This window comes from Setaria viridis, chromosome 6 (genome assembly GCF_005286985.2).
Source record: "Setaria viridis chromosome 6, Setaria_viridis_v4.0, whole genome shotgun sequence".
Taxonomy (NCBI): Eukaryota; Viridiplantae; Streptophyta; class Magnoliopsida; order Poales; family Poaceae; genus Setaria; species Setaria viridis.
Window position 1 is genome coordinate 20734471 of NC_048268.2, and position 14923 is coordinate 20749393.

Here is a 14923-nt window from a genome sequence, read left to right on the forward strand (position 1 = left end):
ATGGACTCAACCGTTAAAGCCTCAAATCATCTAGTCAATCACTCATCACAAATAGACCAAGGCACTTCTCAACTTGGTCTCTCAAAATAGGACGAATATCAATATTCGATACATCTTGGTACTATATTCTTATCCAAATTCAATAAAAAAATATGTATTCTATATATCCTTTCATACTGATCCATTTTCATCCATAACCGCTGAGCATGACCAATAGAGAGAGGCAATATAGCATGGGGTGGAGGAAAGAGACCGCGTACCCATCTATAGGGAGCTAAGGCAGAGCAAGGAGGCTAGCCACCCTTGGCATGTGAACCGAGCTATGTTCCTTCTCTACTCACACATTGCCACCTCACTGTTTGTCGAGGTGCAGGCTTCGGTCCTCTACGCATGTTGAATATAGAGGCGGAGAGAGGGAGGTAGGAGAGGAGAAGCATTTGGTGGATGAGCACGCCATGCACAAAGATGGCGATGGAAAGGAAGGTAGAGTGGGGTGGTCATTGACGGTAGGTAGGTGAGGGGTGTATGAGAAGCAGTGTGCAGGAGAGCAAGAACGAGATTAAGGGGAAATGGATGAGATCAAGATAGGGTGGAGATGAAAAGGAAAATGGAGTGACACTAAGGGCGTGCTTGGATCCTTCGCTCGGCACTGTAATGCCTTGTTGAGCGAGGATGCAGAACGACTATATGAGTTTGGTTTCCTAGCTTGGACATTGCAATGTCTGTGTGAGCAAGTTTTGGCTTGCTTCCGCCAGAGAGCAAAATCGGCTTGCCCTGCCTAGGCAACCCTCTCGTTATTTGCGCTAGTGAGGCAAGGGGAGGGACCTCCGAAACCAAGTGCACCCTAACATTGATCCTACATGTCTAGGGTAGTATTTGAGATGGTTTTCTATAGTGTGTTGCGCCAATTGGATCTAAAATCATGGAAAACTTATTAGGACTCGCCCGATACCACCTCTTTGGATGGAGTTTCGTAGGACTGTTGGAAATGATCTTCCTTGTTAATATGATATCATTGGAACTACCTAAATATTTGAAGGATTAATAAAATATAGTTTTTTACTCTCTTATCTCGTTCAGCCTCCTCTCCAAAACCAGTGATGGATAGGAGTACGCAAATATCCTCACCGACATGTATGTCACCCAACTTAGAAGGTGGCCAGCCCCATATTCTAGACATACGAGGCACGGTGCAAGATGGCATGGACTGTAAGGAGCTTGCTAGACGGATGGATATTATCTAGACTACTCAGAGCGTATCTTGTAACCAAATTCGATTGATTTCCTTGTACAAACCAGCTAGGATTAGATCCCATCTGACTTGTAGCCCTAGGTCATCAACCTATATAAGGCAGCAAAGGACCGACTTGTAGGGAAACCAACTCATAACTTGCCATTGCTAACCTAACTTTGATGAGTCAATCAATACAATCCATAAGAACACACGACGTAGGGTATTACACCGCCTTGGTGGCCCTAAATCTATATAAACCCTACATCTTATGTTACCATTCGAGTTCTTGGTTTCACATTCCCCTCTGCCTACAAATCAACCATCTAGGTAACCCGGGTGGAATGTCGTACTAAAAATCTGACAACCAACAATATGTATCTTCTCTATATTGACAAGACATGTATTTTCTGATGAGCTATTATGTTAGGTGATGGAGATAGACACCTAGGGTATCCCTACCAACCGGGATACTAGCCGTACCAAAGGATGGCTCGGCTAGAGTTCTAGGCATGAAGGGCAAGGGTGAACTGCAAACTATGCGCCAAGAAGATAGACTCTAGTCGAACTATGTGATATCTTGTAGTTATATCAGATTAGTTTTCTTATACAAACTGACTAGATATAGATCCAAACTGACTTGTAATCCTAGGTTGTCGATCTATATAAGACAGCCATGGACCAACGTATAGGCTATAGAGCCTCCACCAACTCATAACTTGCCATTGCTGCCACAGCTTTATCGAGCAAATCAATACAATTCACCAAAACATAAGATAATGTAGGTGGCCTCGGAGGTGCTTGGAGTGACCAATGGGGGTAGAGGCGTAGATAAAGATACTTGGTGGTGGAATGAGGAAGCCCAAAAGACTATTAAGGAGAAGAACGAATATTATAGGCACTTGTTCCATGACAGGAGTGTGGACAACATAGAGAAGTACAAGGAGGCAAAGAAGATCGCAAAGTGAGCTGTAAGTGTGGCAAAGGGTAGGGCATATGAAAATATTTACCAATGATTAGGTATGAAGGAAGAAGAGAAGGACATCTATAGGATGGCTAAGGATTGTGAGAGAAAGACGAGGGACTTGAACCAAGTTAAGTGCATTAAGGATGAAATAGAGAACATCTTGGTAAAGGAGGATGAGATTAAACATAGATGGCAAGAGTATTTTGATAAATTGTTCAATGGTGACAATGAGAACACAACCTTGCAGTTGGATGACTCTTTTGATGACACCACATGCACTTTGTGCAGAAGATCCAAGAATCTGAGGTTAGAGAGGCGTTGAAAAGGATGAAAAGTGGTAAGGCCCGGATGGTATCACAATTAAGGTGTGGAGACGCCTCGAGGATATAACCATCGTATGGATAACCAATTTGTTCAACCATATTTTTCAGTCGAACAAGATGCCGGAAGAGTGGAGAAATATACTAGTACCAATATATAAGAATATGGGAGATATTCAAAGTTGTACTAATTATCGAGGAATTAATTTATGAGCCATACTATGAAGCTGTGGGAGAGAGTTATCGAGCATCGTTTGAGAAGGATAACACGGGTCTCTATGAACCAATTTGGTTTCATGCTTGGAAGGTCAACCATGGAAGCTTTTTTCTTAATAAGACAAGTTATGGAGCAGTATAGGGAGAAGAAGAAGGACCTACACATGGTTTTCATTGACTTGGAGAAGGCGTATGACAAAATACCAAGGAATGTTATGTGGTGAGCTTTGGACAAACATAAAGTCCCAACAAAGTACGTTGGACTTATTAAGGACATGTACAACAATGTTGTAACTAGAGTCCGAACAAGTGATGGCGACACAGATGACTTTCTAATTAGAATAGCATTGCATCAAGGGTCCGCTTTGAGCCCTTATCTATTTGTCTTGATCATGGATGAGGTAACAAGGGACATTCAAGGGGATATCCCTTAGTGTATGCTCTTCGCGGATGATGTAGAGCTAATTGATGAAAGTCGAGCAGGAGTAAATAGGAAACTGGAGTTGTGGTGGGAGACCCTAGAGTCAAAAGGTTTTAGACTCAGTAGAACTAAAATTGAATATATGAGATGTGACTTTAGCACTACTACACATGAGGAGTGAGATGTTAGTTTGGAAAGCCAAGTAGTGCCCAGGAAGGATACATTTCGATATTTAAGATCAATGCTACAACGAGATGGGGATATTGATGAGGATATTAGTTATAGAATCAAAGCAGGGTGGATAAAGTGGCGCCAAGCATCAGGAATTTTATATGACAAGAGGGTACTATTAAAGTTAAAAGGCAAGTTTTATAGGATGGTGATTAGATCTGCAATGCTGTATGGTGTAGAATGTTGGCCTACAAAAAGACGACATGTCTAGCAGATAAGTGTTGCGGAAATGCGTATGTTGTGTTGGATTGTGGTCATACGAGAAGGGATCGAGTCCGGAATGAGGATATACGTGATAGGTTAGGGGTAGCACTAATTGAAGAAAAGCTTATCCAACACCGGCTGAGATGGTTTGGACATATCCAACAAAGGCCTCCGGAGGCATCGGTGTGTAGTGGAACCCTAAGGCGTGACAGTAATGTGAAGAGAGGCAGATGAAGACCAAAATTGACATGGGAAGAGACAATAAAAGGACATTTGAAGGGATGGAATATACCCAAAGATTTAGCCCTGGATAGAAGTGCTTGAAAAATAGCTATTCATGTGCCCGAACCTTGATTTGTGGCTCTTGTTGGGTTTCAACTCTAGCCTACCCCAACTTGCTTAGGATCGAAAGGCTATGTTGTTGTTGTTGTTGTTGTTGTTGTAGAGCTGTGAGTCCACCCCTCAAGTATGACAGAATAGATATCATTTTCCCTGTTGGAATGTTGTTGTCATTCAAAGTTCTGATCATTGCTTTCTCCATGTCTGTCATATATTTGTGCCCACTAAATAGTTGGTTCCTACTCTGTGGCCATAGCTCATGATTGTGATCTAGATCTAGCTTGCCTATTTTCCAGATCCCTTTATTTTCCTTGACCACCATGACCACTTGACAGTTAGTCTTCACCTGAAAATTTGTTTATCTCTTGTCACCCTTTTCTGTTGGGTTTTGCTCAACTTGTATTTCCTCCTCCTCTTCACCTATTGTCTTTTTCTTTGGTGGCTTTCCATGACATTTGCATTTCATTTCTACTCTAAATATCTCATTGTTTTGCTTCTTGTGTGTTGTTCTAGATACATGTGTAATGGGAACCTGGAAAACAGCAAGGAAGGCATAGAAATTGAAGAAGTGGTGCGCATCATCCTTGTCCTTGCACTCCATCCCAATCTAGGGAGTGTACTTGCTGTCCAAAGCTGCATTGTTGCCTTCTGAAGCTGCAAGCTGCTCAGACATAATGAAGGCCTCAATCTCTTCCTCGGAAAGCTCTTGGCTGCCATTTATTTCATCTACATTTGCATCATCCAATTCATTTGTTTCTAAAGTTGTAGCTGTACTTCAATTTGCTATGTTTTGTGTTGATGCTGATCCGCTTGTGTTTCTACTGGCTACTTCAATCTCTGATTGGTTTCTTCCTGACAGCACATTCTCCTGTTTTTTATCACAAAATGAATTTTTTATTTACACTTTCTTTCAATTTGAAATAATGCTAAATGTGCTATTTAACATTTTTCTACTTACATTTGGTATAATGTCATTCATTTGTTCTCCAGTAGCATCTCCAGTTTCAAGTGCCCAGTCAAAACTTGAGTTTGTTATATCTAGGTCCATATTCTGAAATGATAACAAAAATATGTTAATATTAGCACAGTTAGAATTTGTTACCTTACATTTTTTCCCTTACCTCTGTTCTGAAATCTCCTAGAACTAATGATGTGTATAGTCCTGCTGCACTGTGCAAGATTAAGATAAGAATGTTGTTTGGTTTAGTATACATAGCAACAGTACTATAAATACATCATATTTTCTAGTGTATTTTTCATACTAAGCTGATGTAAATTTTAACTAAATCAAATGTAATTTGCCATTTTTTACCTGGTAACAAAAGTTTTGTTCTTCTTCTTGTGAATTCCTTATCTGTTCCATCAGCAAACCTATATATCCTCCCATCAAAAACATATCTTCACTGTAGATCGTGTTAAATTCTCCCCCACCGACTTCTGGTTTCTTCATCATTGACACATCAACACTGCTACTTTGGTGACAAATATCCTGCAAAGAAAGCATCTTATTAAATTTTGTTAGCAAACTGTTTAACTATCCAAAGATGTGATACTCTGTTAAGTTTTGTGTGTGCTGCTTGTGTTTTCTTTTCAATGATTCAGCGTGATGTGCAATGCAATTGAGATGTCATTATGTATGCTTTCATGCTTTTGCAAGATATGCAGTAGCGGTGTCATTTTCAGTGTTAGTTTTTAGAATGAAATTATAGAGAATCTGGTTTTAATTAGCATCTTTGTTAATTTAAGTGATGTACATGCATTCTGTGTTTTGCTAAGCAGGTTTTAATCAGTGATTTCAGATATTTAGGCCCTGTTTGTCATGGCTCCAACTCCGGGTGGAGCTGCTCCACTCCAGAACTCCACATGGAGCCAGCTCCGCTCCAAAACTCCAGAACAAAAATGAAGTGTTTGGCTAGATGGGTGCTCTCAGCTCCAAAAAAGATCGATTTCAGTGTGGATTGCCATTGTTGCCCCCCAATTAAGGCTCCACTTGTCATCCTCTCTATCCCATCTTCTTCTTCCCCTTTTTCCACTGCACTGTGCCGCACACGGGAGACCCTCCATGGGTGACGAGGTGGGTAGCGACGGGGCGGCGGGTGGCGACGGGCGACGACAGGCGGCGACGGGCGACGACAGGCGGTTGGGTGGGTGGCGACGGGCGACGGGCGCGGCGACGGGCGGCGGCGGGCGACGGGCGGCGGCGGGTGGCGATGGGCGACGGGCGCGGCGACGGGCGGCGGCAGGCGGCGACGGGCGGCGAGGCTGGCCAGCCACGGGGGCGGCGACGGGCAGGGCTCTGGCGGCGAGTGGGGCTCGGGAGAATAGAATGAAATGTTTTTTTGTGTAACCAGTGGCATTGGTGGGTAATTACCCACCAACTCCACGAGAAGGTTCAAAAGAGAGGTTTCTGGAGCAGCAAAAAAGGTGCTCCAAAACTCCACCTCCATTTGCACTACAGCTCCATGGAGTTGGCAACTCCATGGAGTTTTGGAGTTGGGGTGTTTGGCTGAATTTTTTGATGGAGTTGCTGGAGTTTAGGAGTGGAGCCGTGCCAAACAGGGCCTTAGCATGTCCTAATAAGCTCTTGTTTTGCAGAAACGAATATGTACACACACAACATTTCCATGTGAGTTGATTCTAGATTTGCTATCTTTCAAGATCCATGGTGTTTTGATGGAACAAAAGCAATGGGAATAAAAGGTGCGGTACTCTTACCTGAGATGGTGTTATTTGCCTCAGGTCTCTATCGATGGAGACATTTTCCCCCTCTGCCCTGTGTCTCCTTGGATCTTCATCGTGGGATTCTTCTTTTTGGATCTTTTCTGGAGTAGGAGTCGTGCTCCCTCAAAGCTGCTATTGTTTTTATCTACCTGTTTATGCTAGATCGGCTCAAGACTTGTTCAAGAAGAAGGTCCTTCTTTCCTGTCACGTGGTAGACTTTGCAAAGTGAGCATTTTTTAGTTAGTTATTAGGCTTCTGATGTTTTAATTTGATGAGCCTAATCAGCTATTATTTTCATCAATTCAACCACTACTCATCTGTGGACTTTTCTTGAGCCTTGTTGGGCTTTTTTCCTTTTATTCCAATCTCTGTTATTACACCACATCTTAGGCCTGTTCTGTTTATGTTTTGCATCAATCTCAACAAAGACTACTCGCCTATCTACTTTTATTTGGGCCTTGCTGGCTTTTTCCCTATTTGGCCCATTCTCTCCGCAGCTAATGGAATTTCAACAGTCACCTGGCCCCTCGATTTCCGCACGCTTCTATCTACTGTCCACTCTGCCGACTTTTTTGTATTTTGGCCCTTTTCGCAAAAAAATCTCACAAATAGGCCCCTGGCGAAACAAATTCCGAAAATGGACCCTCGGCTTGGCGCCAGGACGGCTGGCGCCAAGGTATAACGTCTTGGCGCCAGCCGTCCTGGCGCCAAGGTCCCTCCGCCGCGCCTCCACCGTGGCGCCAGGCCCGCTGACATGGCGCGGAGGCTTGGCGCCACGATCCATGGCGCCAAGCCTCGGTGCCAAGATCTATGGCACCAAGGCTTGGCGCCCAGCCTCCCTGGCGCCAAGCCCCCTGCCATATATAACGCCCCTTCTTCCTGCCCGAGAGTTCCTCCCTCATTATTCTCTACTCTCTCGGGTTTTTACTCTCCTTACTTTGCCCTAGACTACGAATCAACATTGTAGCTTAGGAAACTTTCATTTGATCCGTGGATCCTGAAGAGCAAGGTATCCTCTCTCCGTCGTACCTTTTTTTCACATCGATTCGCTATATATTTCTTGCATTTTTGAACTTAGGGTTTCATGCAAATGTAGGATGCCGAGGCGTGGAAAAGCTAAGAAACTAAGGTAATCTCAACACCCGTAGTTATGTTATATACTCATTGTTGTGGATCAAATGAAAAAACCTTAATTGTAGGTTTATTCTTAAGTGCGTTTGATTCATAGAACCAAATAAACAAAATTGTAGTTATGGCGCAAAGAAGATCGGAAATGCGTTCGATCCATTGCCTCTGCCTAGTGGTGTTCCAGTGCTGATGTGCTTTTGCGACGATCCTTGCAAGGTAGCCAAGTCCGAAGAACATGCCACGTATAGGCAGAGGTATTGGATGTGTTCCAACTTTGCGTTTGAACCTACACTTCGTCAGCGCCGCATTAACATGTTGGTAAGGAAATGTTGTTGTCTTATAATTATTGTCCATAATTTTTTTATTTTATAACAATTGCATTTGTTGTAGACCCCTCCACCGCTATGTGATTTTGAGTAGTGGATCGACACTGAGATCGATCCTGAAGACAAGGAGTTTTTGGAGTATATGATGAGCTGGGATGCAGAGAGGAAGGAGGTGTACGAGAAGAGGCTCGTAAAGGAGGCTGCGGAAAAGGAGCACAAGGAAGAGGAGGAAAGGAGGCGGGTTGCTGCGAACAGGGAGGAGAGAGAGAAGAAGCTTGAGCGGGCACGCCGAGCGAAAGCAGCGGTTGAGGAGAATCCCGATGCCTTAAGGAAGGGAAAGTGGCCTCGTTGCACTCAGTAGCCATATTTAGGTTCTAGTTCTATGGTTTATTTATGAACAATATTTTCTACTGTGAGACTTTTATTATGTTGTCATGTAATAATGCACTTTAAGTAAGGACACGCAATTTGTAGACGATATATGTTCATTTTGCGATGTAATGCATTTCGAAGTCGTAGTCTACTGATAAATCCGTAGAAAATAAAAATGGTACTTGTTAGCGAAATTTCGGCAGAATTTCCCCTACTTGTTGATGCAATCCATACAAAATTACGAGATGAATAGTGAATATAAATACAAACATAGAAGCATAGAAGCATATGACACAAGCATATGACACATTCAGAATAGAATCCACAATAGTTCAGAATGAAAGTCCTTATATATACAAATAGTCCATATGATACAAAGTTCGCAATCAGAGTCGTCACTGCCTCCTAGTCTTACCCTTACCCTTGTGACCAAGGGCGTCGGTGCCTGGCGTGTAAGGAGAACGTGGACGACGTAGTCTAGTGCCCCCTACAACCTGTGTAGGCTGAGTCAAGGGAGCCTCCTGGAGCTGAGACGGGCCAATCTCCTCGGCCCTCTGCTCATCGTCGTCGTCATCGTCGTCGTCGTCGACTTCCTCGGATGCAATTGATTTCGAACCTGAGGGGCCTTGGCTGGACGTACCGACGCCTATCACGCGCAAGGATGGAACGTGCACGTCTCGCGTCGTGGCAGTCCTGCAACCACAACGAGCAGCGGCACGGCGAAGCTGATTTGACAATCGCTGCAGTAGTAAAAACAAGTTACACAAATGAAGAATGTAACGTATTAATAAAGGATTAGAAAGAATAATTTGAGACTTACCTCTAGGACGCTCCGTATCTCGGGGTCCCTAACTCGTGGACGGATATGCTCTATATCTCTAACCGAGGTTTGTAGGGTACGCCCCTGCAACAAATGACTAAGTCACTAAAGCAACAAATGTCTAAGTCACTAAACGACTAAATGATTAAGTCAGATGATCACTAAGTCCTTCTCTAACTATCTAAATCTCTAAGTAACGTAACATAGAACATAGAAAAGTGAAGCAATTGTCTTACCATCCTATCTAGGATTGGTCCTGCCTCCACCTGCCTTCCAGCACGAGTACTCTGATCGTACACCGTGTCTTCATCGTCGGATGACTGGATATCGGCGTAGTCATCTTGCGTCCACGCTTCCCTCAGCCTGTGCCGCGTCGCACCTTGGTACCAGCTCTGGTATTGCCTGTACGCACTGTTTGTGTGCGGCTCATTGTTCTCGTCCAAGTTCTACTCGAACTACTCCCATTCCTGAATGTACGCGTGGTGGAACGCGGGCCAGTCGGAGACCTTCCGTTTCTTCTTTCGATCCACGCTGCACGTCATGTTACACGTTACTGTTAGCCAAAATTTAGTTAATAGTATTGAAATATATGAAAAAGGAAAAGACTTACTTGTGTAACTCTATACTAGTCGAGGTCGCCTGTGGTGGCCAAATCTGCCTCATCCCAAATTGACGTGCGACTCGATGTGGCAGGTGGTACTCGACAGCATAGAAGCAAATAAGAGGGCACACATCCTATAAATATCATCGTCCGTCGCACACATGAAGCTAAGGGGAAAAGGAAGTGGATCGTCTCCGTCGTAAGGCTGCCAATTTACCTGCAAAATTTGAATAAAAAACGTTAGTTGTTATACTAAAACATTACAAAGCATGTTTAAAAAAAATTCACTTACACTATGAGCAGTGAGCGCGTCTATCTCGTTGATGTAATCCAGGTACGCGCGGTCCAACCTCGTATGGCTAACCTTAACCTGATCCCAAATATATGCCCATGTCGGCTGTCGTCTCGGCGGCTCACCTGGGAACCACGGTCGACGCGGCATAATCTCGGGCCGACCAACAGGAAGACGGGACCACATCCATAATTGCAACAGGTAGACACACCCACCAACTGACGGGGAGCCCGAAGTCCGACGGAACGCCTCGCACAGCTGCCGGTATAGAAAGCACAACACAGCTGATCCCCAGCTGTAAAAACCAGCCTGGTGCCAGTTAGTGAGGCAGTGGATCCACATCCAAGACGCTGTGTCACTTGTAGCGTCTGGGAAAAGAACGCAGACAAAGAGGTGTAGTATCCAGGCCCTGCAGTAGTGTCCAACTGTCTCAGCATCCGCGTCCTAGGGGCACTGGCCGAAATGTTCCCGCAGCCATGAGATTAGCACTCTAGATGTGCGAGTCCCCTGCTCCTCAACCTCTCGCCCCAGGAAGGCTGCGACTCGTGCTCTCCAACCATCTGAGACGCACGGCCCAGTGACTGGCTGGCCCCGAATCGACAGACCCAGCATCTTCTGACAGTCCTGTAGCGTCACTGTCATCTCTCCGAACGGGAGGTGAAAGCTGTGAGTCTCGGGTCGCCACCTACATTTCGCCGGATTATTATTTCATAACATGTGAAGACATAACAAAATGAATATGATTAGTGGTAACAGTACCTGTCAACCAACGCAGTTATAGCCGCTGAATTGAACTTGGGCATCCCACGACGAACCTGATATGAGATGACATCTAGGCCAGCCATCTGTAGCAAAGGAGGGTAGCGGTCGTCGTACTGCAGCGCCAAAAACCCATCATGGGCTCTAGAACGAAGGAGCGGAAGGACCTGCATGCAAATAAAACGAGTCAGAGATTTCATAGGACACAAGACGTGGACGCTTGCAAAGCTTTAATCATGAATTGTAGATTATTACCTGCCCTCCCGCTATGAGACGACCTCGGTGGGTCTGGTCGTACGCCTGGTCTAGAAGGTGGAAGTGCGCCATCCTACAAAAAGGCAAAAAGAAATAAGATTAGTAAACAATAAATCATGAAGTTAGAGATTTAGAAACACAACCTGTATGAATAAAACACATATCAAGTAACGAAAAGAGCTACTAGTCGGACCTCACTAATTTGCCAACGGCAAGTGCGTGAATTATGACCCAATCTGCCGCACTTGCCGCACTCGTTCTGTTCTGGATCAGCAAGAAATGGTGTTGCTCTACCACGCCTCGTTCTTCCGGATACCTGATCCATAGTCATGTTATGCCTCGTCCGCTTCCTTGTTCCACGTTTGTTCCAACGGTATGCAGGATCCGCAATATATTTTGACCCATCATACGGAGGCCACTCTCTAGGATCCCGGAAAGGCACGAAGCGGGGGCTCCATGTCCGCACAAGGGTGCCTACGCTGAACTCATGTGGTATCATGCTCTCGATATCAAAATTGCGATGCCTAGCTGCTGCCACCAAATAAGAACATACGAAGTGGTACTGCCTTGGCCTACCACAAGTGCACTTGAAATCTCGGAGAACTACCACATGTATCCTCGACTCTCGGATCTCACCATCGGACATTGTACCGCCCCTATGCTCCACCTGATAAGTCCCTGAGCCGAGATCAAAACATTGCACCTCATGTGTGGAAGCCCTTTCATTTGCAATGATGAGATGTCTCTTTGGTTTTTCAGCCCATCTCTCCCCAGCAACCTGCAACGCTTCTGCTTTTGCGTGTCTTTCATTGAACCACGCAACAAGCCTGTAGAAGGTGAATTCAACGATTGCGTTCACAGGCATACCACGTATCCCCAATAACAACTTATTGAATGACTCGGCCATGTTACTGCACTGAAACTCATACCTCCAACCACCGGCGTCGTGAGATCTAGTCCACTTATCTAAATCTCTCATCAAACCAGCGAGCCGTTGTCGACCTTCTGCATTTGTTGCGGTCCTTACCTGCTCCAATTTGCGCTGAAAGTAATAGTCCTCAAGCTGACGTGCTGCAACTTGAAACAGATCAAAATTATCCTTCACACCATCCTTCCGAAGAAGGTTCTCCGCAAGGTGCCGAGTGCACCAACGATGATGCAAAGGTGCATAACCCTCTATTTGTTCTTGCATAGCATGAAGTATGCCCTGATGCCTATCGGATATGACGCCAACCTCCCTACCAGGACCAACCACATGTATCCGGACTAGTCTTAAGAACCACCCCCAACTGTCATTGTTCTCCCTCTCAACCAATGCAAATACCAAAGGAACCAACATATTGTTCGCGTCACAAGATATGGCTATAAGAAGTGTGCCTCTATATTTGCCAATCAAAAACGTACCATCAATAGAGAAACAGGACGACAGTGCCTAAAGGTTTCCACAGACTGAGGGAAGCACCAGAACGCACGCCCGAATATCTGCCTCCCGTCCTTCCAAGCATTTGGCTTTGGGATGTACTCATAATGCATGCCTGGATTCACCGCTTTAATTGCATTAAAAAGCACTGGCAGCTGCTCGTACCTAGACTCCCAATCCCCATAAATCATCCTCCACGCTTGCTGCTTAGCCCTCCAAGCTTTACCATAAGTTATCACATATCCTCCATAAATCTCCTCAACAGTTCTTATAATTGTTCTCACTTTCATGTTGGGTTGTTCCTTCAATATTCCCATCAACCGCTTCGCAATGAGGGTAGATGTTAGCTGCGGATATCTCACTGTAAGCTCATGGTCAGCACAATTGTGTGGACCGACAACTTTTGTGATCTTCCACTTCCCGGTGATATTTTGCTTTCTTGCACAAACCCTCCATGGACACCGTTCCTTGTCACACACAACTGTGTAACGGCGCTCCGCATATGAATGCAACACTTTGTACGGTCTCTTCCGTATCACCGCAAAAGCTTGCAACCATCTCTTCAATGCGGGAAGGTCCTTAAATACCCTACCCTCCTCAATAACCATACTAGGACCAGCTTCAGGAGCTTCTAGGAGCTCATCATCACGTCCTTCTGCAAATGTCTGATCGGAAAGAGTCAGGTCGCTAAACTCATGAACTATCGAATCACGACGTCCGGGGAATATACGCCTGAACATCTCAATATCACTCTCTGTCATCTCTCCAACAGGACGATCATCATCAGAATCAAGATCGACTCCCATCTCGTATGCATCTTCATCATTCAAAATTTCAACACTATTAGAGTCACGCAATCCATCTCCACATTGCACTTGCGCATCAACTAGAGGCACATCCACATTTTCTGGAATATCTCCTGCGCCATCAAGTACAAATATGAGTAAAGAATAAGTGGATGGAACGAATGAATTATCTCTCATCAATAGAAACCGGTGAGACACTTACTCGGATCATTCTGAGTAAAAAGGAACTCATTAGGAGAGTCCGCCACATCATCAACAATCCGACAACCATGTCCAACTACTTCATTAGGGGCAGATTCAGCATCGGGAATAGTAGGTGCAACATCCACATCCATAACAGGTTCTGGGATGGGAGGATCGAAATGTGCCCGTTGACCCATTGGTCGGGAAAACCGATGAGGATTTCGATCAACTCCCACCGGACGAACAACCACTTCAACACTTGGGGAATGACCATTCATAACCGTCCTCACATATTTCTCCCACTGACCTGCACACCGAATTGGGACCATCTTCCTTTGAATGTTGAGAGGGGAACCTAGGTGAAGTATGCCCTCGACTGTGATTTCATCATTTTCATGACAATGTAACTCCTCCCGAGCCCTTGCAACCAACTCACTAAACAATGGTTTCTCATCAAATATGACAACCTCGCACTGCATGCCAACAAACTTAACACATCCATATTCATCCCTTTCCACAGTGCCTCCGTAATATATGCTCACTACGTTCTCCATCTAGTATATCAATATAACGACGCACAATTCATTTAGTCCATAATAAATTAAACATTCTAAGTCTAGTATGAAATCAGATAGTATCAATTGACTACTAACTAGGAAATACAACTAACTAACTATGTCACATATACTAACTAACTATGTCACCTAATATGTACATACGTACTTACCTATACAACTACTTAACTAAATATCGTAATAACTAGTTTACTATCCTATTAGTTATCATATCTAACAATTATATCTATCTGTCAACTTATCTATCTACCTATTTTATCTAACAATTCTACCTACCTATCTAAATTTTACCTAACTACTATGCTATTAGTTATCATATCTAACAATTATATCTATATGTCAACTTATCTATCTACCTATTTTATCTAACAATTCTACCTACCTATCTAAATTTTACCTAACTATTCTAATTTATCAATATTACTATCTATCTACATTATACAACAATTATACAACAACTAATACAACAACTACCTATCTACATTATACAACAACTAATACCTTCGATCGGCCGGGAGCGGGCACACAACGGGGGGCGGCCGGCCACAGTCCACGGCGGGCGCTGGAGCCCGGCCGGGGGGCACCGGCGAGCTGGGAGCCCGGCCGGGGGGCGGCCCTCCGGGCGGGGCGGCCGGGCTGGCGCGCGGGGACCCGGGGCGCCGGGCGGGGCGCCGGGGCCGCCGGGCGGGCGTGCGGGGCGCCGGGCGGGGAGCCGGGGCCACCGGGCGGGGCGCCT

At 44.9% G+C, this 14923-nt stretch overlaps 1 long non-coding RNA gene across 1 annotated transcript; it reads right to left on the reverse strand.

Moving 5' to 3' along the window:
- Positions 1-9561: 9561 nt before the first annotated feature.
- On the reverse strand, positions 9562-12376 carry LOC117861452 (uncharacterized). The gene is made up of 5 exons (XR_011898589.1): positions 11397-12376; positions 11204-11276; positions 10190-11115; positions 9907-10114; positions 9562-9827 (listed from the first exon to the last, which is right to left on the reverse strand). It is a non-coding gene; the product is annotated as an uncharacterized lncRNA (long non-coding RNA).
- Positions 12377-14923: the final 2547 nt, after the last annotated feature.